Below are 24968 nucleotides of genomic sequence, written 5' to 3' on the forward strand. Positions count from 1 at the left end.
ATGGGAGTTCCAGAAGGCGACGAGAAGGAGAAAGCGGCAGGAAGAGTACCTGAGGAGAGAACGGCCGGAAATTTCAACTCTCATGAAAGATACGAATATCCATATCCAGGACGCACTGCATACTCCAGCTAGAATAAATCCAAATAGAACTATTCCAAGACGTGTAATATTCAGAATGCCAAATGCCAAAGAGAAAGAGAAAATTCTGAAAGCAGCAAGGGAAAAGCAAAACATCACCTACAAGGGATGTCCAAAAGGCCGAGTGTGGATTTCTCTTCAGAAACCCTGGAGGTAAGATGTGGGAGTTGGTGACCCGAGGGTATCGGGAATGAAAGAAATGAAGAAAAAAGAAGAGCTGAGATCAGGGGATCTGCGAGTAGAGACTCATCAGACAACTTTATTGATTACAAGGGGCTCTTTATATACCACAGTGTACGTGTCTACAAGCAGGACCACGACAGCCTACGTGCCAATAAGCACAGACCTAGTAGAAAGAGCTTACCTGACATTCAGGAGCAACTCGTAGTAACTATCAACATTACCCATAGAAAAAATCTTATCTCAAGGTGCAAAGTCTAAGTGTTCTATATATTACAAAAGGTATGAGCTCATCTTTTCCTTCAGCCTTTAACAGCTTCTGCCCATTTGCTGGGAACTCCCAATCGCTGCATTCCTTAGATTGCAAGCGTAGTCATGGAGACAGCACAAACCTGGAGACAGCACGTCTCTCCTTGAGAGGCCATTGTGCCTCAGTTTCCAACATCTCCCCCTTTTTGTTTTAGTCGAGGTGACCGTGCCTGTCTTAGGTTGCCCTCCTCTGAGGCTCTTACCCGTCATTGACTACTGGCCAAGCTCTTCGACTTGGGGAAATTATTGAAGTGCTTTTGCTAGCACCAGATTATTCGCTCGTCCCATGGCTGCTACGCTTTGCAATTTTCTTTCGAAAGCACCGTCCAGCACAGGCGAGAATGATGAGCAACAGAACAAATATGATTAGCCCTATTCCTAAAGCTGACAGGAAATGCTGTGATTTCCACCAATTTACTGGATTAAACTTATTGAAATGAGAAATCAAATCATTAAAGACATATCCTTATCATCAGCTACATTAATCTGATTAAGGGACATTTCTAATATCTTTTTCTGTAATTCTTCTATTTCTATTGACATATTACCTTTATGACCTATCAAATGATTTTTAATTTTCCATACTATATCTGATGGATTATATGCAGTCATACAGAAATTACTTTCATTATAACCACACCTCAATCCCCTTAACAAGTTTAAATTATACAACTGATCTCCAATATGCAAAACAGATTCTAAATTATTAACCCAATTATTTAACTGTTCATCAATGTGCTCTTGGCTATGCCACAAATCACTAGCATTTTATGCCAATCATGCACGTATTGTTGAGTCTGTACTTTCACGCAAAGCTATCATAGCAGTAGCAGAAGCTGTAATGATTCCCATCAGTCCCAAAATGCTTATAATAAGCAGTCCAATGAAGCATTTAGTCCATTTCAAGAATTCTTATGCAGCAATAATTGACTTTCAGAAGATGACTGCCAAATCTACATCATTCTCACCGGTATCCAGACGCATTTTCTTCTTCTGGTCATGGTTATTGTTTTTCCGTCCTGCAACACACTTCCTGATATGTATACAAGGCACCATTTTCATAAAACAGTGAATCATTCTTAATAGTTATCTTACCAGATATGAAAACAAATGGATCTTCAACACAGGCTTTAAAATATGTTTAAGGGTCAAATACTGTCCTGTCTTATTTTATATTTCCCAGCCATTCATATGGAGGGGCAATTCCAAAAATTATTTTCCACGAATTCTTTTGCAGGTCATGACTGAGTGCCATTGGTCCAAGGGGCCAGTATCCATTTTCCTTTGTGATGTTAACAGTTCCTGCCACAGTAGCATAAAGAGAGCACACAGGCCCCAAAGTCCATAGGCAGACACAAGCTGCAAGTTCAGTTCCAGAATTTGTAAAGTTAATGTGATGCAGAGCAGCAATTGAAAAATTTTTATGATTAAAGTCAAAATTGCCACAGGTCTCAGTGAAGTATTTTAATCTCCGGCCATATTTCCACATTTCCCCCTTTTTGTTTTAGTAAAGTAATGAATACAGCTTGAGTGGGTTAGAATAGGCATCTGAGGGCTTACTCCTCTCAGGAGCAGGAGGGCGCTGATGTCACAGTCACTTATGGGGGATGTTTACGAGCTGCTGGCGAGTAACCGGAATTGCTGGGCTAGGCACAAGGTTTAATACTCACGATGTTCGCCTTTCTGCTGGAGCCGCTCTGCCTTCTCTCAGGTTTCAGTGGTAGGCCCTGGATCTTCACAAAGGCATCTGCGTCAACAGTCTTAAAAGGGATGTTAGAGGAGTGGCAGGGACATGACAGACAGCACCTGTTACTACCAGCAGGTATCCTGGATGTTTTTTCATAATCTGAGGGTGATTTGTAACAGTCCATCACTTCTGTCTTGTTTTCAGTATTTGCAATCTACCCCTGGATAGGGATGGCCATCTTTAGAGTGACCAGACACTACTGGGTTAAGTCTTTCACTTTTAGCAGGGCCTCCCATGCTGCACAATTTATAAATTGCCTTTTATATTGCACTTTTGACCTCCTACCAGAATTGTGATTAAAACCCAATGGTTACTTTTAGAATTTTCCTTTTGCCACAAACTCCATCCAAAGCCAATATGGGTGCTTGCTACATCCAATTCATAGGCTGAGTTAATGTCCAAAATTTGCCTTCTTTTTATTATTTAAAGCAGCTTGCTGGAGGTATCCCTACTTCCATGAAGGACCTTTCCCAATTAATACATACAATGGTTTTAATATTTGAGACTAAGTGAGAGATGAAAGGTTTTTAGCACTTCAACATTATTACAAACTCTGTTAACATGAGAAAACAATGCATTCCATCATTTATAACAAGAGGGCATAGTTTTATCCCATCCAACCAAACCACATTTAGGAATTTGATAGAGCAGCAGGGACTTTGCAACGTGTCCCAATTGTTTGCTTAATTCAGGCTTTTAAGAGAAGATATACTATTATCTCTGACGTTTCTTTTCATTTTGAAAAAAGGATTACTGGCTAACATAATGTCATCCGTAGAGTTTCAGCCACCAATTTTATGCAGCTAGATTATTATCACCATGCCAGGACAGATGGTTGGGCTATACACACAGCCTTGGAGAAGCACTGCAAAAGTCCATTGTTGGGTTTTCCATAGGTAGGAGAATGCAGGCTGGCTTGACTTGCCTAAGGAAATTCTCCACACGTTTTAAAGCAAAGTGATAGTGACATAGTTGGATGTTAATTTTTTGCAACAAACTAGCAATATTTGTGACTGCTGCATACTACAATGTTGTTTTAATTTATGATAAGAGGTTGTTTTTGTGACACATACTTAATATAATTAAAACCATAATTAACCACATTGTAATTCTCTTTAATATTATGCTAAAATATTGGTAAATTTATACACTCTTAAGCATTCATAGGAACCTTTTACTCATACAACTTTAATTTTTCTTTCAAGGTAAAAGAACAAATCTCTTGTTTAGTTTGAAATAAAAAGCAGGTTTAAACATTATTTTCCTTTAAAAGCGATAAGACCTTTTCTTCCTTGAACACTGAGGAAATGAGGTTAAAGCACAAAAAGCTGTTTTGATAAAACGCTTTTTGTATACTGATTATTCAGGATATAAACTTTCTATAAACTTTCACCAGAACAGACTAATGATTTCAGAGACTTTGAAAAAGAACAATTTTTTAACTTTGATACATACTACTTGATACTAAGGCTTTTTCAAATTTTATAGACAGACCCATCAAATCTTACTTAACTTTAACCATAAAAATTTCTTTCCACAAACCTTCTACACTTTCAGTATTCATTCAGGTTTTCTCCCACATTTTACTCTTTCTCAATAATCAGTCATTTTATTTTAGGACGAAATCACCCCATTTCCTTAACAATAAAAACACATTCCATATATCCCACATACTAAGTTACCAGGCAAACTTCTTACAACATATCACTGCCATCAACACTAAATGAGCTTGTTAAAATAATGAACTTTTCTTCACTTTAAATACTTAGTAGCATGTAATACCAGAAACAGTCCCCTAGAAACCAGTTTGCAGGGAAGACTAGTCACCAACAAGTTTTCCTGTTATAAAATTACCTTTTATTATTATCGTATCAATTCAGTTTTATATATATTTAATAATGACTTTTTGGAATTAGCCATTTAAATACCTTAATTTAAACAATGCTTCATTAAACTTCCCATAATTATTTATAACCATATAGACTATTATTTTAAGACAACTTTTACCTTCACAGAACACATTCCCTTACTTAAAGTTACCACAATACCTTCTACAACTTGCCACATGCAAATTAAGTTCCAAGAGTTTATGAAAAATTAGCCATCCTATTTTAGGACAAAACACATCTTTTAGAAAAAACTTATTAAATTTCAGTCGGCGTTCCCACAAACTTTTAACCTTCTTTAATATTCTTTTAAGTTTTACAGCCTTCATTTTATCCTGTGAAGAAAAATAAACTATTCATTTCAATCTAAGCAAGAATAACTTTTATGAAGACTTATAGTTAATTTTGTTAATCAAGACTTACAATTTTATCATTGTAGATATCTTATTAACATTTAAACTTATGTATTAATATAATAAACTTAAGTATTAATATAAGTGCTTATTTAATTTTTGGCCATTTGAATAGAGCTCTTTTTAAAAAAAAAAAAATTTTTTTACTAATTCAATATTTACCATCCGGAGGTATCACAATATACACTGACATTGAACAAACAGACAAACACAAAACAATTACAACACATTAACAGAAACATACAGTTTGCAATTAACTCATAATTCTTACTTTCTTGGTATAGCTGTTTTTAAGTTCTTATTAAGATTTCTTCTGGAATCCATGTTGCCTGTAACATGCAAGCTTGTGCTTGCAAACATTTTTTATTAGTTACCAGCAATCAGTTAAGATAATTTGAGCAACATAAATGTAGTCAGGTTCTTATTTTGCAGTTTAGACAGACCATTAACACACATTTTTGGATTATTACTCTGTAAAACTATACTGAGACTTGAAATTCCAGAGTAAACTATTGATTTAAAACTGAAAATTCATTTTTGACCTTGATAAAAATTTTGTACTAATTTTATTATCTTGGTTAAATAAGCCCAATCGGAATTAGCAGGGAAACAAAACAAAACACAAATGTTGCCACGTTCTTCTCTTTTTCCAGTGGCTTAACTCTATTAACCCTCACTCTACACTGTCATGTAGACAGCAGGGGGTTTGCAGAGTTGCTGCCAGAATTGTTTCATCTTAACACTTTAACGGAGAGCTTTCTTACAAGCCTGATCTCACTAACAAGGACTTTTAGTATTTTTACCTGTTTTAAATCTTTCAATAGTTTAAAAAGGTTTTGGCCAATGATGAAACTCTGCACCGCTTGCAGATTCTTTGTATCTGGTGGTATTAATAGCATGTAATGTTACAGGGAAAGGAGATAATAATTGTTTAACATAAGGCAAAGCATCGGCAACATCTGAAAACATTTCTAACTTAGGCTTAGTAACAGAAGGCAATTCAGTAGGTGCAAAGGGTTGTACTGGATACACAGAAGTTATTTCATTAAGACTTCACTGAGCTTTTGTTGATGAAAGGGATAATATCAGGATGAGGGGGAAAAACCTGACAGTTCCCCCTACGCCTCAAGCTCCCATTCTTGTTCCAATTTACTTTCTTTTATTTCAAATTTACTTATGGGCTTAGAAAATATACTAATTTCATCTTTCTCTCCTTTTTCAGACTGTAAAGGATCTAAGGCAGCAGCAATTTGCTGGCACAAAGCCCACACAGATAATAGTATAGTTTCTCCTTCTTTGATATGCTCTATGTAGCGCCCTCATTACCTATTTCCACTGTTTAAGATTCAAAAGATTCTTTATATCTGCAGTTTTCACTGCGACTCCGACAGGTTTTTTTTAAAAGGCTTTTCAGTACCTGTGGATATTCTTCCAAGCGTCCTGGTTGATTACCCATACCCTGATGCTAGCGGAAAGCAAAACTTAATAACGTGAAGCAGCACTCTACCCGGGTTCATTAATTTTGACGCTCCTTACCTTAAAAAGAGCTTTTCAGCTTTCCGCGTTCCCGATCCAGAGGTGGAAGACCTTATGCTGCCATGACTTGATGAATCCTCTGCCTCGGGCCCCACGTCTGGGCGCCATTTGTGGGAGTTGGTGACCCGAGGGTATCGGGAATGAAAGAAATGAAGAAAAAAAAAGGAGAGAGCTGGGATCAGGGATCTGCGAGTACAGAGTCATCAGACAACTTTATTGATTACAAGGGGCTCTTTATATACCACAGTGTACGGGTCTACAAGCAGGACCACGGCAGCCGACATGCCAATAAGCACAGACCTAGTAGAAACAGCTTACCTGACATTAAGGAGCAACTCGTAGTAACTATTAACATTACCTATAGAAAAAACCTTATCTCAAGGTGCAAAGTCTAAGTGTTCTATACGTTACAAAAAGGTTATGAGCTCATCTTTTCCTTCAGCCTTTAACAGCTTCCGCCCATTTGCTGGGAACTCCCAATCGCTGCATTCCTTAGATTGCAAGCGTAGTCATGGAGACAGCACGAACATGGAGACAGCACGTCTCTCCTTGAGAGGCCATTGTGCCTCAGTTTCCAACAGTAAGAAGGCTGTGTTACAATTATAAACATGTATGAAAAGGAAAAACTGCAAGCCAAGAATTCTTTGTCCAGTAAAAACTAAAGGGAGAAGCAGATGTGTCTACAATAATACTTGGAGACTTTAATATATCACTCTCAGCACTGGATAGATCATCCAAACAGAGGATAAATAAGGAAACAGCTTGAATAATACGATAAGTGAGCTAGACTAAAAGACATCTATAGCGCAGCACACCTCGGAACAGCAGGATACACATTCCTCTCTAGTGCTCATGGATCTTTCTCCAGGACAGACCCAGCCCATATGCTGGGTCACAGGACAGGCCTCAATAAATTTAAAAAGACTGAAATTATACAAAGTGCTTCCTCTGATCATAAGGAAGTGAAGTTGGAAATCACTAACACACAAAAGGGTAGATACAAAAATATGTGGAGATTAAATGACACACTCTTTAAATAATCTGTGTCAAAGAAGAAATTTCAAGAGAAACTAGTATCTCAAGATGAATAAGGCAGTGCTCAGAGAGAAAATTATAGCCCTCAATGCTTACATTAAAAGAAGAAAGAAAAATGAAAAGAGAAAAGGAAAAAAAGAAAGAAAGAGGAGAGCGGATGTGGCTCAAGTGGTTGAGCACCTGCTTCCCATGTACAAGGTCCTGGGTTCAATCTCTGGTACCTCCAAAAAAGAAAAGAAAAAAGCAAGTGCTAAAATCTAAGACCTAACTGCTACCCTGGAGTAAACAATAGAAGAACAGCACACTAATCCCAAATCAAGCTGAAGGAAATAAATAATAAAGATCAGGCAGAAATAAATGAAATCGAAAGCAAAAAACAATAGAATTAACAAAACCAAAAGTGGGTTCTTTGAGAAGATCAACAAAATCAACAAACTCTTAGCTAGATTGACAAAGGAAAAAAGAGAAAATCTACAAATACATAAAATCAGAAATGTGAGGATGGCCACAACCACTGACCCCGCAGAGGAGAGATCATACGAGGGTACTGTGAACAACGGTATGGCAGCACACAGACAATGTAGACAAAGGAACGAATTCCTGGAAACTCACCAACAACCTGTACTGACCACAGAAGAAGGAGAAGAGCTCAACAAACCAGTCACAAGCACTGAGATTGAAACAGTCATCAAAAACCTCCCTAAAATGAACAGCCCAGGACTAGATGACTTCCCAAGTGAATTCCACCAGTTATTCAAAGATGATCTAATGCCAGCCTTGCTCAAGCTCTTCCAGAAACCTGAACAGGAAGGAGCACTATCCAAGTCATTCTATAAAGCAAGCGCCACCCTAACAAAGCCAGATAAAGATACTGAAAAAAAGCAAGTTACACACCAATGTCTCTAATGAATATAGGTGTGAAAATCCTCAACATAATACCTGCAAACCTGAATCCAAAAGCACATCAAAAGAATTACACAGCACAATCCAGTGGGTCTTATCCCAGGTATGCAAGGGTGGTTCACCACAAGAAAATCAATTACTTTACACTACATTAATAAATTATAGAAGAAAAATCACATCATCATCTCAATTGACGCAGAAAAGTCATTTGACAAAATACAACAACCGTTCTTGATAAAAAGATAGGAATGGAAACTTTCTCAACATGGTAAAGTGCACTTAGGAAGAGCCCCCAGCTAGCGCTGTGCTCCGTGGGGAGAGACCGAAAGCTTCCCTGAGATGGGGAAGAAGCCACCGAGGCCGGGGGGGGGTGTTGACAAGGGGTGCAGGGCTGAAACGTCCAGGAAGCAGGTGCTTGCACAGCCTAGACCACCAATCCACTGTGCGCTTGCAGACGGCGAGTTTTATGTGCATTCCACCCCAACTAAAAACAGCAACAGAAGAGTCTGACATTTTCTATAAGGGAGGAAGAGGAGCAGGACACAGGCTGAAGGCCTGACCCAAGGCTGGAAACCGGGGCCCACAAGTTACACCCGGGCCACGGATGTTTTTATTTGGCCAGCCAAGCATTTTAATAAAATTGCAGCAACATTTGAAACTTGGGAAACTTTGCTATAAAAATCCCAAGTTCTGCCTTCACCTCAACAAATCCAAGCCTGGAAACGTGACCTGTGCCCCCACCCCAACTCCCTGCGGCGGCACCCACACTAGGCGGCCCGACAGCCCTGAGCTGCTCGTAAGTGGTTACTCTGTCAGCAGTTTTACAGTTATTCCCATCTGATGAGAAGAGGTCACTTACTAAATGAGAGAAAGCGAGAGCAGGGGTGGGCGGCCCTGGAGGGGCCCAGGCCCTGTGGGATGTCCCCACAGCTCGGAGGGGCTGCGGCTGCTCCGGCCACACCCACGTGGTCCCACTGGACCCTACCATGAGTGGGGAAACAGACCAGAGCTCAAGGTGGGGAGCCCAGGACCACGTTCTGTGGCAAAGGCCAGAGCCCCAGGCAAACGTGGCCTTCGTAAGCCCCCTCCCGTATCCCCCACTGAGTCTCCTCGCCATCCCCTCCACCCTGCTCGAGGGACGAGAGCAGCCCTGGACTCCTTGGTGACAACTGCCCCGCACGGCCAGAAGCTCGGGAGGAGGGTGGAAAGCACAGGGGGGTTTTGGGGTGTCGGTCACTGGGGCCCTACCTTGGTGATGAGAAGGTCATGGGAGGACATGGCCTTTGTGAGCCCCTTTACTCGCCAGGGCCTGGGGCTCTGAGGCTCGAGGGTGGAGGAGGTGCTGCGCTTCCTGCCCGCTCCGGTCCCCTGCCCCAGGGCCGCGGGGCCTCCGGGCAGGAGGAGCGCTCCCCACGGGTCCACAGGCCGCAGCCTGCGGGCTCCCGGGCTGCTGGCCTGCACACGGCTCTCTAACACGCGCCCCTGCGAGGCGGGGCCAGCGGCAGCCGGGACCGAGGACGCGGCTCCAGCCACGGCAGGAGTTTGGAACTCGCCAGGGAGGGGGCGGTCCCGGTTTGACTTGGGAGAGCCGGGCGTTCGACCCACCTGGCTCGTGCTCTCCACGTCTAAAGTAACCCGGTAATAAAGGGCAGCTGCGCCGCACCCTGCGTGCAGTGTCTACGCTAACGTAAGCACGCATCCTAACTCCCAGATACGAGGAAACGGGCACCAGGAGGACCAGGGGATGGGGCAGCCCTGGCAGGCCCCCGGAAGCCCGCTGCGCAGGGACATCAGCTCCAGCCTCAGGGCGGGCCGCAGACAGCACCCCGTGGGCCGTGGCCGCAGACGGCGGTGCAGACGCGGGCACCTGCCAGCTACAGAAGTTCAGGGGACCCAGATAAAGCACCCGACTCAACGAGTAACTCCTGGGTCCCAAGACGGGGCGCTTAGCTCATAAATGGGGATCCTGCTTCAAACAGCCCAGCGAGCTCACACGGGCCGACGATAAAACCTACGTCCAGTCACCAGGAACCCAGCTACGCCAGTTCCGTCACGGAACCCGGAATCGTTTCCAGCATCCAGCTCTCCGCGAGCAGCGCCTCCCACGGAGCTTTCCATCTGGCTTTCCGTTGTTCTGCTGGACAGAGGGCACCTCCTGCACTCACCGATACAGGCCGGGCCCAGGGGGTCAGGGACAGCCCACACCCAGCTCCCAGGCTGTTTTTGGTTCTGTTCTTTGACAGAGGCGTGCCTACACTGATTGTTGCCAAGTTCACAATTATTACTGACTGCGATCATTTACTCTTTTAAAAAGGGGGATGGCAGATGCACACGAGGGAGGTGCCAGTCCCTGCAGGACATGTGCCCACCAGCAGCCGCCCCCGCCGCAGACCCCCGCCGCTGCTTGAGGGGACCCTGGAGTCTGCTCGAGGGAAAGCAAAGACTGGAACACAAAGCAGGGCGTTGGGGGCTGGGTTCCGCGGCAAGGCCAGAGCCTCAGCGAAACCGCGGTCTTGACAGCACCCCCTCATTTCGCCCACCAAGATTCCTCACCACACTCATGTCACCGCACTCCACGGCACGAAGGGGCGAAGAGAAAACAAAGACTCTTCCCTGAGGATACGCTTCTCTCGTCCTGGATTATCTTTCGATATGGAGAATTTACTTTCCTCTTTCCAGCACTGCTAAAAGTCACAAGAAGACGGAAGTTTACCTACTCAGGTGGCTCCTTGTCCCTGTCAACCGTTAGAGGGTCTGTCAAGCACGACGATGGCCAGCAGAGAGGTCTGGGTGGGGCTTCTGGGAGGACCCGGCATGGTGGTTGGACGTGAGCAGGGCAAGGCCACGCCTGCCGCGGCTGTCCTCACGCTGGCCATCAGCCTCCTGGCAGCAGTGGCCACGTGCCAGGGATTCCGAGAAGCAGGGAAGTAAACACCCCCCGCCCGCCCCCCCTGCCCGAGACCAAGAGAAGTGCCTGACAAGCAGCCCCCGACCCACACGCGACCCAGCGTGTGTACAAGCGTATTGTAAACTTATTAAAATAACATGGGAATAAAAAAGGCTTACGGGCATAAAATACAGTATGTGGAAGACGATGAGTTTTAAAGTGCAATACTAACAGTAAATGAAAGATCCCGAGCTGGCCCTCCCCGCGTCCTCTCCGATGCTGTGGGCTGGCTCCCTCGCGCTCTGCTTCTTGGAGCACCCCAGCTTCACCTGCTCGGGATCCTCTCTCCTCCTCTAATCAAAGAAGAACTTCAGTGATGTCTAAGGAAGCGACCGCAAAGCCAGAGTGAAGCACTGCCTTTCACACGCCACACTGAGAGGCGCCGCTCAACCGCACCCCCCTCTCCTCTGGCCTGACGCTCGACCCGCGACAGGACGTGACAGGACGGTGCGCAGGCAGGCCCGGGCGCGGCTGGCACAGGAGGCCCACGCGGCTGTGTGCGTCACAGCTCCCGCTTGTGTCATGAGTCAGGCCAGACTTACAAAAGCCCCACGAGCAGGCACCGTCTCCCCCCTCAGCAAAGCTCACGACTCGCCCGGCAAAGGCTGCTTTTCTCCCAAAAGCAGTGCTACCTCAGGAGGGCAGCCTTAGTCCTCACCGAGAAGTCGTCCCAGCCGGCTCTCGCCATCTCCCGTCGCCTCTCCTTTATCTCTAACTGTGTACCCCCAACTGGAAGAAAGCACGCGGCACCCAGAAGCTTTGTCAGACCCCCAGGGCGGCCGCCGGCAGGGCTGAGCTGGGCCTGGGCCACACGGCAGAGCTGGCCTGAGCCCGGGAGCCGTGGCCGACACCGGAGTGGTCGCGCCGTGACTACCCCACCGCAACGCCGGCTGGACCAACACTGGGGCTGACAATCCAGAGCAGGTGTTTGGACTGACGGCCCTCTCTACTATTGGATCAGTTTCTCCAGAAGTTTCGGTTTTAACAGATCCTTTTGGCATTTTCCCGGGTTCTCTAAGCTGATATGATCATATTTTTAAATACCACAATTAAGCATTTTGAATACAGACCTAGATTCCACTGAAAATAGCCCATTTGCCAGGTCTGGCTGAGGAGTTATATGAGTGTGGAAGCAGCAGACCAAAAACCAAAAAACAGACAGGCAGCTGTAAACAGACGTCGGGACAGCGCAGCCCCCGAGCAGCTCCGCGGTGCGATGACCCGCTCCCTGAGGTGGGCGGCAGTGGGGGAGCGCGGGCCGGAGGGCAGACCCCCGGGACGGAGCAGACTTTCCATCCGGGGGGCCAAGAACGGGAGGCCGAAGGGGCACCGGGCGTCAGCGGCCAGGAGGACACCAAGGGGGCACTGAGGGCGGAGGTCACCGGCGGGGGAGGTCATCCAAGGAAAGGGGGTCACCGAGGAGGGAGGACACCAAGGGGCGGGGGGTCACTGAGGGGAGGAGGGTCACCCAGGCGCAGGGACGCCCGGGGAGAGGGAGTTCACCCAGGGGAGGGGTCCCCGAGCCCGGCCCACCGCCCCCCCCAGGCCGGGCCGCACCTCCTCTGAACCCTTCCAGGGCCCTGCAGACCACGCAGCGCGACTGACCAACACGGCGACAGAGGCGGCTCGCGGTCAGGTCCCGCCGTGAAGTCTCGCGAGCGCCGCCGCCCCGCGCCTGCGCAGCCGCGTCGCCACGTGCTCCGCGCCTCCAGGCCGCCGACGCCCTCGGGAAGGCAGGCGGCGCATGCGTGGGACGTCCGCTGGGCGGGCGCATGCGTGCTGGGCGCGGGCGAGATGGCGTGGTGGGGGGCTGGCAACTGGGAGTGGCGGGCGGTGATGGGGGCGATGGGGGGGCGAGCGCGCGGGGGGCGGGCGCGGGGGCGGGCGCGGGGGCCTGCAGAGCTCCCTGCCTCCCGCAAGGCCGCAGCGTGGCTCCCTGCCTCCCGCAAGGCCGCAGCGTGGCAGGGCCGCTCCTTCGGGACCACCGGCCAGGAGGGACTTGCCAATCAGTTCTTCCGGGGGCGCCTGGCCGGTCCCCCCAGCCCCCGCGCTGCTGCTGCGGTGCGAGGCGGCGGGCGCGGAGGAGCGTGGCAGTGCCTCGCGAGTACACACAGGTTTCCCGCGTGACCCAGCAGTCCCATTTCTCGAAAACACCCAGCAGTGAGAGGGTCTCCAGCAGACAGCCTACCCTGTGGCTACGGTGGTGTCGCTCACGGGAGCCAAAAGCTGGAGCAGCCGGGGTCCATCGACAGAGGAGGGGACAGACACCACGGGCTCAGCCACTGAACGAATGCAGTTCTGACACACGCACCAGCACGATGGAACGTGACCGCATTGCCCTGGTAAAAGCCAGACCTAAAGGACAGCTATTGTGTGACACCACTTAGCGTAGGCGGACTCAGAGAAGGAAAGCGGAGAAGAGGTCAGCAGCACTGGGGAGGCGAAGGGGATTCACTGCTTAGTGGGCACAGAGTCTCTGGGGTGATGAAAAAGACTGAGTAATGGGTGGTGTCGATCACACAGCATTGTGAATGTAATTATGTCACTGAATGGTACATTTAAAATAGCGAACTTTTTAAATATATATCCACATTTAAAAAAATAAAACATTCCCAAGGAGGCGGAGGTGGGCGTGGAGCTAGGTCTGCACGAGGAGGAGGGATTGGAAGCAGTCGCAGAAGCGAGCATGGGCGCATGGAGCTGCAGGGGGTGACTCAAGAAGGGCTCAGAGGAGCCCAAGCAGGTGAAGAGGGGTCAGGAGGAGAGAAGCCCCGGAGCCAGGACCACCTTGTGGGGTCCAGACGGGACAAAGGAAGCCAAGGCGGTGGGGCCTGCAGTCGTTCTGGAAGAGCCACTCTGCCCCAGCAAGCTCCTGCCCTCTGTTTCCGGACGTTTCACCTCCCGAGGCTCTTAGCCTGGGTTCAAGCCCTGCCATGGGGGACCTTCGAAACCTTGCTAGGCCTCAGTTTCCCCATCTGAAAAGTGGGGAACTGTGGAAGCTTTTTATTACTCGGAGGCTAAATGGGGTCACGTGTGAGAAAGAGTTTACGTGGCAAGTTCTTAGTAAATGTGAGCTCTTCCTAGGTTACACGAGACAGATAGCAAGTGCCAGCTCGGTAAATTGGATGCGTTACTGCTGATTGCATTCAACATGAATGTGGCGTGTTGGGCGCTGGGCTGAGCGCCGGGTACGTGAAGCAAAACAAGACACATTCTTCAGTGCCAAGGAGGGGCTTTATGTAGGTTCATGTATGAATGATATACTTCAATAAAATAAAAAAAAGTCTTTAAATAAAAAAAAAAAAGGAGGGCAGCATCTAGAAGCACCTCGCCGGGGGCACCCAGAAGAGGGAGAGGTCAAGTTAGTCTGGGTGACAGTCGGCAGAGGGGACACTTGAGCTGGGTCCAGGAAGCTAAGGCGTTGGCAGGGAGGGAGCTGGGTGCACAAGCCAGGGTGGCGTGCTGGCTGGGTGGTCCTGCATGCACTAGTGCACGCAAGCAGACCCTGTGTGCAAATACTTTATTCGGGAGGTGGTCCCCGGAAGCACAGGAAGGGGAGTGGGGAGGCTGCTGGTGCCGTGGGCAGCTGGGCCCAGTCCTGCTTGGGACTTCTGGGGGCCCAGACCGCCGAGTGAGCTGGCCCAGCAGCCGTCCTCCACCTCCTGCCTGTCGTCGACAGGCTGCTTCCAGGGATCCCTGGAACTTCCAGTGAGCCTGGGGCAGGCCCCCCCCCCCCAAGGCAGCCAGAGACCCCAGGCAGAAAGTCCCAGGCACCTGCAGGGGCGGACGGTGCCTGGGACTTAGGAGAAGTAGGCAGAGTGTGGGCTGCAGTGTGTGCAACTGTGTGCGCATCTGTGCACATGCATGCACCTGCCCGTGGGTGCAAACGTGTGTGCATCTGTGCACATGTTTGCACCTGCCCGTGTGTGCAGACGTGTGCACATCTGTGCACATGCATGTACCTGCCCGTGTGTGCAGACATACAAGCATGGCCATGCACCTGTGTGTGCACATGTATGAACAGGAGTGCATGCGTGTGTGAGCACATGTGAGAGAGCATGTATACACGTGTGTGTGCATGTTGGGGTTGGAGCACTGCCAGGCTCGCTGGGGACAGCGAGTGGACACTGGTGAGGCAGGGACGGGTGGGCAGCTCGATGCCACTGTCCCCGCGGGAAGCGGCGGTGGGCATGGTGGAGAGATGGCGGCGGCAGCCCCAAGGTGTGCGCGGCCAGCACGCGGCACTGTCTTCCGGCCCGAAACACGGAGACTCAGGAACGGGAGGCTGTTCAAAGCCCGCTCTGCAGGAGGCACTCAATTTGGTTCCCTGTAAGTTCAAGAGCCTTTGTCAGGTTATTAAAGACGCCGTCTCCCTGCCTCCTGAACAAATGGGCTTGCGGGAAATAGCTGCGTGGGTGACTAATGGTCAGGCAGAGCCGGCCGCCGGGTGGCCGGGTCCCACCGCGGCCGCAGCTTTGCGTGCAGATGGCGTCTCATCTTCAATTGCGCCTGGATTTGCCAGAGCCACGGTGGGGCGCCGTGAAGGCGACATATATCACCTGCTTCTTAAAAAGCCCTGCTGTCAGCACCGGTGACAATAGCGTTACCACTCAGTCACCGAGATTAAAAATTAGTCAGACGTGGAAAATAGAAGCGGCCTCTCGGGGAGAAGGCGGCTTTGGGTTCCCTGAATGATGCTGCGCCTTTTGCTTGGGAAACAAACGCGACGTGCTCTCTGCTGAGATGTATTTACCAGGTAGACGTGCCTACGGGGTCTCCATTTGGGGGTCAAAGCCCTGTGGCCCGTTGACAGGCTGGGCAGGTGTCAAAAATACTTTATAGATCATACCAAAAAATGTCTGACGTCAAATTCTGTATTCAGAAACAGATTTTCTTCATCAGGTCCCGAATGAATGAAAGGGCTGTGTCCTTGAAATCCGATTTTCTTCTTCTGGCCATCAAGAGTGTCAACGTGACGCTCTGGGCACGGCTGGGCCCCCCGAATCTCCAAGCCAGCTGCTCACGATCTGAATTGCAGGCCTGTGGTCGGTTCAGCGAGCCAGGGTTTCCGGCCCTGGCCCGGGAGTGGGGGCGGGGCACTGCCTGGGAGGGGGTGGTGCAGGGGTTCTGACCCCAGGACACGCTCCCCCCACTCCTTCTTCCTCGCCCCATTCTCCTGCCCCCGGCAGCCCTGGCTCCTGTACCCCCAGCCCCTCCAGGTTCCTCCTGCCCCCGCAGCAGCTCCAGCTCGCCGGGGACATAGGAGGGGCCCCTGCCCAGCCCTGCCCCAGCCTAAGCATGGCCTGGGACGAGGGACTCTGCCTCTCTGTGCCTCAGTTTCTCTAGCTGCAAATGCAGCATGAACAGGACTTTCTGTGGTCGTGAGGCAGCGGCGAGTTCATGCACCGCCCTCCCCTCAAGCCCAGACGGCCTGGCCCCCCATTCCAACCTGGCCTCCGCCCCGGGCCAGGCCCACTGTCCCCCTTCTCTGGTGGCCTGGGCTGCTTGTCCGTGGTCCACGGTTCCCCCTCGGCCCTCCAGCACCCCCGAGCCCCCCGCGCCCACCCCCTGCTCCTTCTGTTCTGCTTGAGCTTCTCACCCCGGCTCAAGGCCTGGGTCCCCCGAGGCCACAACCGCGTGGCGGACTCCTGGGGACTCCAGCTACGCGTCTACCTCCTCTCCCGGGTTGTTGGAACGCCCCCCCCGCCCCCCGCCCCCGGGGTCTGCTGCGCAGCCCTGGGCCCTGGCGCCCCCCTCCCTGAGCACCAACAAGGGACCGTCCAGGCCCCGGGCGCAGACCCGTGGGTGCCAGGACTCCACGACGAGGACGCCTGGGCGTGTGTCTTTGGACCTGCCCCGGCCCTGAGCGTCTCCCTGAGCTGGCGACCTTCCGTCCCCCAGGCCTCCCGAACGCCCGGGCTGGGTACAGCGGCTCCCTCCGCACGGCTCCCCCGCCACCCGTGCAGCCTTCACTCACCCCCCGGTACCCCGCAGCCCCTCCGGGCACCCCTGGTGCCCTGGCCTGGCAGCCGGGGCAGCCTCCGCGCCCGCCCGGCCCCCTCCGACCTCCCCACGGGGCCAAGCCAACCCCGGGCCGCGGCATCCACCGCAGGGAATTGGGGCCTCAAGTGGCAGAAAACACGCGGTGCTGCGCCGCCCACCTGCGGGCGACGGGAGGGAGAAGCCAGCTCCCCAAGTGGGAGGAAGGCGCAGCTCCGCGCCGTGGCCGGGGACCCCCCCTGCCCCCCAAGCCAGCAGGCAGGCACCTTCCCGCAGAGCTGCCGGCTCGCCCGGGCCCCGCAGCCCCGCGCCCCGGAGCGGAAGCGCCGCCCAGGGGGCCAGGTGCGCCCGCCCCGCAACGCGCGCCCCCCCCACCCCAGGGCCCCCGCGGCGCCGCCCGCGCACCCAGGGGCTCTGGCTTGGTTCCGCTTCTAAGGCCTTTCGAGGTGGCGTCAAAGCAAAGCGGGCGCGTCCGCCCTCGGCCCTGACGCACCCACGGCCCTTCCCGCCCCGGGGCCACGCGCGCCCCTTCCCGCGCGCCCCTTCCCGCGCGCTTGCCGCGCGCCGCGCCGCCCTCCCGCTTGCCCAGGGGCCGCGGCCGCGGTCACAGACGCTCGCCGCGCTGGCCGCGCTTTGCGCCCTCCCGGGGACGCGGACACGGTGCCCGGCGGCCTGGGCGCCTCCGCGGGGGGCTCCCCCGGCCTCGTGGCCGCGGTCACTCCGCCCGTCACCGTCGGGGGGCGCCCACGCGCCCGCGTGCTTCCTTCACGCCTGGCAGTTGTTTATTCTTCAGTTCATGTTCTGAATCCTGTAAAAACAAGGGTCACGCCAAAAAACCCAAAGGCCTAATAAACGGCAACAGTGGACAAATAAACGTCTAATTAAATTCTTTGGCCTTGGCCAGTCCTGTGCCTCCAAAGCCTCCCTCCCTGCTCCTCCTCCTGGAAAAATGCGATGTAAGTGAAGTGTCAGCAGTGCGGGCTAACTGAGGCTGCAGGTGGGCAGCGCAGTGGCCCTCGGCTCGCCCGCTGGTCATCGGGTCTTTCCACAGTTGGGGTCCAACCCAAAGACACCCCGCCCCGCCCCAATCCAAATCCGTCAGCATCCCCTGGGGAAAGAGGCGCTGCCCTAGGTAATCCAATCTGGGTCAGACAGATTTTTCTAGAAGCAGTCCTTTCCCACAGGTCTCTCTGGAGCACCGGGCATTTTCGCTTCCACTGTGGCGCTGCTGGGGGCTCCCTCGCCGCGCCGCCTTCTCCCCCGAGCCCCAGCCTCCGTGCTGGCCCTCACGAGGACAGCGGTCAACAGGCGTGGGGCCACCCGAAGCCCAGGAGCTCACACCCCGAGTCCTTCGCTGAACTGTCGGGGTCACTCTTTCCAGGGAAGCCACGTTCCCACATCCCAGGGGCTAGGACTTGGGCCCCTGTCCAACCCTCCAGTTATCCCATAAAATTTCATCCAGATCCTAGATCATGTGTCTTTCTTACTAAATTCCATCTTATTAAATTTTACAGCCTTGTCACAATTTTAAATAAGAATTTTCTCCATTCCCATTTCTACTTTTTTTAAGCAATTGATCTTTATCCTTTTTATAGTTATCTTAAAACCAGCCACCTTACCAGATTCTCTAATCAATTCAAATAATTTTGTTGGTTGAATCTCCTGGGATCTCAAATTATAAAACTATGCCATCTGACTATAAAGATAACCTTGTCCCCTGGTACTGATGTTGCTCATTTTGCTTTCCTGTGCTATTTCCTTACTAGAAACTAGGAATCATCTCTGAAGAATGGTGGTGAGAACAGACGTTCAAATCTTGTTCTAATTTAAATGGTGATGGTTTTAGGATTTCAACACGTAATCAATTGCTGTCTGTGTTTGATGTAGTGTCTTTATTACATTTAGGTGGTTGCTTCTATTTCTGTTTCACCTACAATTTTTTATTAGCAGCAGTGGGTGAACTTTGTCAAATGCCTTTGGGGCCACATGAAGTTGGCGTTTCGTCTTTTGACCTGTCGACAGGTGACTGGGAGATCGATTTCCCGATGTGGAAGCTACTTGGTCAGGTTACATCCATGTTTTAATAAATCATTGGGTTTGATTTGCTAATATTTTAACTCAATTTTTATAGCTATATTGTATCAGGATGCTTTGGCTTCAAATAACAGAAAACCCACCTCAAAGTGACCTAGGGGACTTAGGTCTGCAGCCCTGTGGGACGGTCAGCAGCCCCGGCCCCTGGCACGCCAGGCCAGCGAGACGAGCAGGGTGTCCCCAGATGGCTCCGCTACCCCTGGTTGAGCACCGCCTGTCTATGCCTCGAGAGCCGGGCTGGCCTTCCCTGCAGCAGGTGGCCCACGGAGGAGGCTCACACGCGGACCCGGCAGGACTCTGTGTGGACACGGAGGGGCCCGGGACCGGCCGCCGAGGTCTGCGGCCTCGGCTCCTGGGTGGAGCCCGCCCGTGGCTTTCTGTGTCCTCCTGTATCCAGTTTTGGCCTGGTTGCATGGTGGACGTCCCGGGACGACCCCTGCCCCCTTTACAGGTGGGAATATCCGCGGGCCCGGGCGGGGCAGGCCGCACGTGGCGGCCCGGGACACGGTTCCGGGGCCTGGGGCAGCTCCGCTCTCCTCCCGGGTGGTGCCTTCTGCTCTGTCCAGGAGGCGGGGCCGAGGGCAGGGGCCTGGGTGCGGTGGGCTGCGGGCAGGCCGCGCTAGGGCTGGGACAGCCGCATCCCAGCGGTCTGGTCTGGGGGAGGATACTAAGCGCCCGCCCCTCTGGGTCACCGCTGTGCTCCGGCCCCGGGCAGGCAGAGGCAAGGCCTGGCTGAAGCTACTTCCTTTTTCCTGATCAGACTTCCCAGGGGTTTATCAACTTTATTTCAAAACAATCAGCTTTATTGCAACGTGGCCGGCATCCGTTTGTAAATGCTTATTAGTCTCCTCGTCCTACTTTTTTTTGGTTTGGTTAATTTAGTTTGTTTTAGCAATAAAAGCATCTGAGGTTCAAGAAGTTCCTTTGAGTATAGCCTTGGTCATAGTCCATAAATCTTTATAATATGCATTTACTTTTTAGTTATTTTTAGGTAATTTGTGATTTCTGTTTTAACTTTCTTTTAATTCAAAGCTTATCTGGGGGGAAATAAATAAATCTTTTTTTTTAAAGCTTATTTAGAATTAAAGAAAGAACAAATAATAATGAAAAAAGAAAGCAAACAAATAAAAGACAAAAAACAAAAACAAAAAAACCCACAAAGCTTATTTAGAAATGTCTCAATTTCCAAATAGCTGCTTTATTTTGGACATTTTTGCATTGTCAGTTTCTTAAATTCCACTCTTTTGAAAGCATGTTTTGGTATTGCATTGTTTTCAAAGTTACCCATGTACATAGTTTAATGAGCCAAATGTTTCTACAAGAACTGCTTTGCAGAACAGCAGCCTCCCACCCCCAGCCCACTGCCCCTCCCCAGGGGCAAATGCTGTTAACTCTTTTAGCTGATGATTTGGTATGTAATGCCATAACGCTAAACAATATGCTTATGCATGCACCTTCTTTTCTGTTTAATCATTCTAATTTTTATTGTAGTTACATACATATATATATGTATATACACATACAACATAAAATGTTCCAGTTTCACCTCTTTCATATGTACAATTCAGTGGTATTAATTACATCTATAGTGTTGTGCTACCTTTCTGGTCAACTCACAATGGTGGCATAAGACCCTCCAGGGTTCCATTTCCCCCGCAGAATCTTTGAACAACTAGTAAAAGCTGGCAGAGCCATCTTCCTCAAAACCAAAAAAAAAAAAAAAAGGGTTAAAGAGTAGCAGTAACCAGGCAAGTGCCAAATCAAGAAAAACACAACTTGGAAAAATGGTAGGAGGAACTCGCAGCACACTTGCTGCCCCGCCTCCGGGGTTGCGTGGAGCCAGCCTGAGTCCTTGGTGTGGGGCTCCAGCACCACTTCAGAGAGGGAAGAGCAGCCAGATGTGCATTCTGGTGGCCTGTGTGTCAGTGGCAGTAGGAGGGACCGAACCAGGACACTCCTCTCTGGTTTGCTGCCCAGAATCTGCTCTGCAGGCTGGAGGCGCTTGTGCAAACCAGTGTGAGGAACAATTAAATCAAAGCAACCTAGGGCAAAGGGTGACTGGCTTTAAGACGTTGCAGTGAACCCCTGGAAAGGGGGGAGGAGTCTCTTTCCTAAGGAGAGTGAGCATACAGATTCCTGAAAATGGGGGTGTCCTAAGGCCATAAGCACAAGCCCAGGACAAGACACAGGCTCAGTAAAAATGGAGAGGACCTAAGCACTTTCAGCTTGGGCTGATCTTCTTGCTAGGAGGGCTAAACTATAAGGAAGAGCACCAGCCAACGCAGAGCCAATTTTCAAAGACTGTGAAAGGTGTCTTTGCACTTATTTGTTTGTTTTTGTTAGCTCCTGGCACTCAAGGAAATCTCTGTCATATCACTTTCTGGATACAAACTTAAGGAACAGACAGCTCAGGGACTAAATCCCAGAGTTAACGCACGTTAAAACATAGAGTGTGCAACAAAAGATTACAAGACAAAGAAACAGGAAATGATGGCCCATACAAAGTAACAGGGTAAAGCTTGAGAAACCATCAGTGAGAAATCTAGACTTTGTATATACTAGACAAGGACTTTTAAAAAACTGATCTTTAATATGCTCAAAGAGCTAAAGGAAAACATAGAGAAAGAACCAAAGGATATCAGGAAATGATGAATGAATGTTATGAGATTCTCAATAAGATAAAACTTTCAAAAGGAACTTACCAGAAATACTGGAGTTGAAGACCACAATAAATGAAATAGAAAATTCTCCAGAAGATTTCAAAAGGATAGTAGAGCTGGCAGAAGAAAGAATCAGTGAATTCAAGGATAAAGCAATTGAAATGATTCGGGCTGAGAAGCAGAAAGGAAAAAGAATGAAAAAAAAGTGAACAGCGCCTAAGAGACCTGTGGGATGCCATCAAAGATACCAATATAGGCATTTGGGGAGTCCCAGAAGGAGAAAGAGAGAAAGGGCCAGAAGGAATATTCAAAGAAATAATGGCAAACCAATTTAACAAAACACATGAATACATACATGCAAGAATCCCAATTAACCCCAAACAGGATACATTTGAAGAGGATCCCACCCAGATACATTGTAGTCAAACTGTGAAAAGTCAGGGACAAGGAGAGAGTTCTGAAAGCTGCAAGAGAAAAGCAACATGTTGTATACAAGGTGGCCCCAATGAAATTTAGTGTCAATTTCTCATCAGAAACCATGGGGGCAAGAAGGCAGTGGGGAAAATATTTAAGTGCTGAAAGAAAATATTTGCAAACCAGAATTTTTATGTCCAGTGAGAGTATCATTCAAAGTTGAGGGGGTGATTAGGACATTCCCAGATAAAGGCTGAGGGAGTTGATCAGCACTAAGCCTGTGCTGGAAGCAACGTTCAAGGGAGTTCTTCAGCCTGAAAGGAAAGGACACTAAAGAGCAGTTTAGAGCAGAAAAAAATGAAGACCACCAATAAAGGTAACCACACGGGCAACTAAAAATGCCAGTATTGCTGTATTTTATTTCTTATATATAACTCCATAATGTTATGCTACCATTATCAAAACTTCTCCATCACCCCAAACAGAAATTCTGCACCCATTATGCAATAACTTTTCATTAGCCCTCCCTCTCAGCCCCTAGTAATTTCTAATCTAATTTCCGTTTCTATAGATTTACTTGTTCTATTTCATATAAGTGCAATCATACAATATTTGTCCTTTTGTGGCTGACTTTTTTCATTCAGTATAATGTTTTCAAGGTTCATCCATATTATGGTATGTATCAGAACCCCTTGCCTTTTTATTGGTAAGTATCCACTGGATAGAACACATTTTCTTTATTCATTCCTCTTTTGGTGGACATGTATTACTCAGTCAAAGGGGTGCTGATGCAAAATACCAGAAATCGGTTGGTTTTTATAAAGGGTATTTATTTGGGGTGGGAGCTTACAGATACCAGGCCATAAAACATAAGTTACTTCCCTCACCAAAGTCTATTTCCATGTGTTGGAGCTGGATGGCTGCTGACGTCTGTGAGGGTTGAGGTTTCCTGGGTTCCTCCTTTCCTCAGCCTTCTTTTTCCTGGGCTCAGGGTTTCTCTCTTCCTGGAGCTGGCTTCTGTTTCCTCTGTGAGCTTACTTCCCAGGGCTCCAGCTTAAGGCTTCAGCATCAAAATCCAACATCAAACACCCTCAAATTGGGAAGTGGATTTGGCCCAATGGATAGGGTGTCCGCCTTACCACATGGGAGGTCCAAGGTTCAAACCCAGGGCCTCCTGACCTGTGTGATAAGCTGGCCCATGCACAGTGCTGATGCACGCAAGGAGTGCCATGCCATGCAGGAGTGTCCCCCACGTAGGGGAGCCCCACACACAAGGAGCGCGCTCCATAAGGATAGCCACCCAGCACGAGAAAAGTGCAGCCTGCCCAGGAATGGTACCGCACACATGGAGAGCTGACACAACAAGATGACGCAACAAAAAGAGACATAGATTCTGGGTGTCGCTGATGAATACAAGCAGACACAGAAGAACACACAGCAAATGGACATAGAGAGCAGACAATTGGGGGGAGGGACAGGGAAGGGGAGAAAAATTAATTAAAAAATAAATCTTTAAAAAAAAAAATCCTCAAGTAAACCTATGAATCTGATATAATCTAATATGCCCAGAGGAAAATATTAGTTCACAAACATAATCCAATATTTCTTATTGGAATTCATCAATAATATCAAACTGCTACATTCCACCCTCTGAATTCCAAAAAGATATTACACTATTAAAAAAAAACAACATTAAATCAGTTACAATGCAAGTACTAAATATATCTCAATCAATTTAAAGAAATACAATTGGTCTTGGGGCAAAGTCTGCTATAGACCTCTGAAACTTAACAAAACAATTCATCCAATACACACATGGACAAAGGATAAGCATTTTCATTACAATAAGGAGAACTTGGTTGGGAAACAGGAGTCACAGCTTCTCTGTGGTTCAGTAGACCTGCAAGCAACCTCTGTTTGATTTCAAAGTCTGGGAGTCATTCTTAAGAAGGTGGTTTTTTCTCCTTGGGGCCTTATGGGAGCCCACCCTTTCCACAGGCTTGCCCAACAGACATTTTCTTGGTTCCACCCTCATCAAGCATCTGGGTGTACACCAAACTCCAGACATCACCCTCCAAGAATATTGGGGTGATTGGTACACCTTACCCAATCTTTGGGTTAGAGTCTGAACCCTCCTAGTATAGTGATGTGAAGACAACATTCTCCCTAACCTTTGGCAAACAGACTCAACCCATGCAGAGCAACGAGTTGACCACCTGGCCTTCCCTAACCTTTGGGGGACAGGTCCACTCCTCTCAGACCTGTGGGGTGCTGACCTTAACTGCCCTAATCCTTGGGGAATGTGCCCCACCCTCTCTGCACCCTGGGGCAGCAAAACTCTCCCAGAACGTCGGACAGGAACATCCACCCTCTTCAATGCTGGGGCAAACTCACCCTCTCTGTACACCCGGGTGGGGTTCCTCTCTTGGCCCAAGGATGTCCTAATTCCAGATTTCAGCTTCCATGGTTTTCCTCTTAAAGCTGTTTCTCCTTCAATCTCTCCTTTCCATGTTCCTTTTATTCCAGGCTGACAGTGGTTTTGTTCATACAGCTCTCTCAAAAACTACGTTGGTTTAGCATGCACAGAGCAGGGGTCCAAGCCATCAGACAGTAAGACTTTGCACAAGTCTTTCCAACATAACTGCATCTTTTCCCTCCTGATTTACAAATTCCAAGTTCAGTTAAGTCCTCCAAAGGGGCACTTTC

The 24968-nt window shown here is 49.3% G+C and overlaps 1 long non-coding RNA gene across 5 annotated transcripts; it reads right to left on the reverse strand.

The window, feature by feature from the left end:
• Positions 1–361: 361 nt before the first annotated feature.
• On the reverse strand, positions 362–12746 carry LOC131273325 (uncharacterized). 5 transcript variants are annotated; one of them, XR_009180530.2, is made up of 4 exons: positions 12652–12746; positions 11753–11823; positions 11267–11387; positions 362–10828 (listed from the first exon to the last, which is right to left on the reverse strand). It is a non-coding gene; the product is annotated as an uncharacterized lncRNA (long non-coding RNA). The 5 variants fall into 5 exon arrangements; XR_009180529.2 differs by lacking the exon at positions 12652–12746 and having other exon boundaries at positions 11753–12645; XR_009180527.2 differs by lacking the exon at positions 12652–12746 and having other exon boundaries at positions 362–4595; positions 4945–10828; positions 11267–12645.
• Between the last annotated feature and the right edge of the window lie 12222 nt (positions 12747–24968).

The sequence above is a fragment of the Dasypus novemcinctus genome, chromosome 14 (assembly GCF_030445035.2).
Source record: "Dasypus novemcinctus isolate mDasNov1 chromosome 14, mDasNov1.1.hap2, whole genome shotgun sequence".
Classification (NCBI taxonomy): Eukaryota; Metazoa; Chordata; class Mammalia; order Cingulata; family Dasypodidae; genus Dasypus; species Dasypus novemcinctus.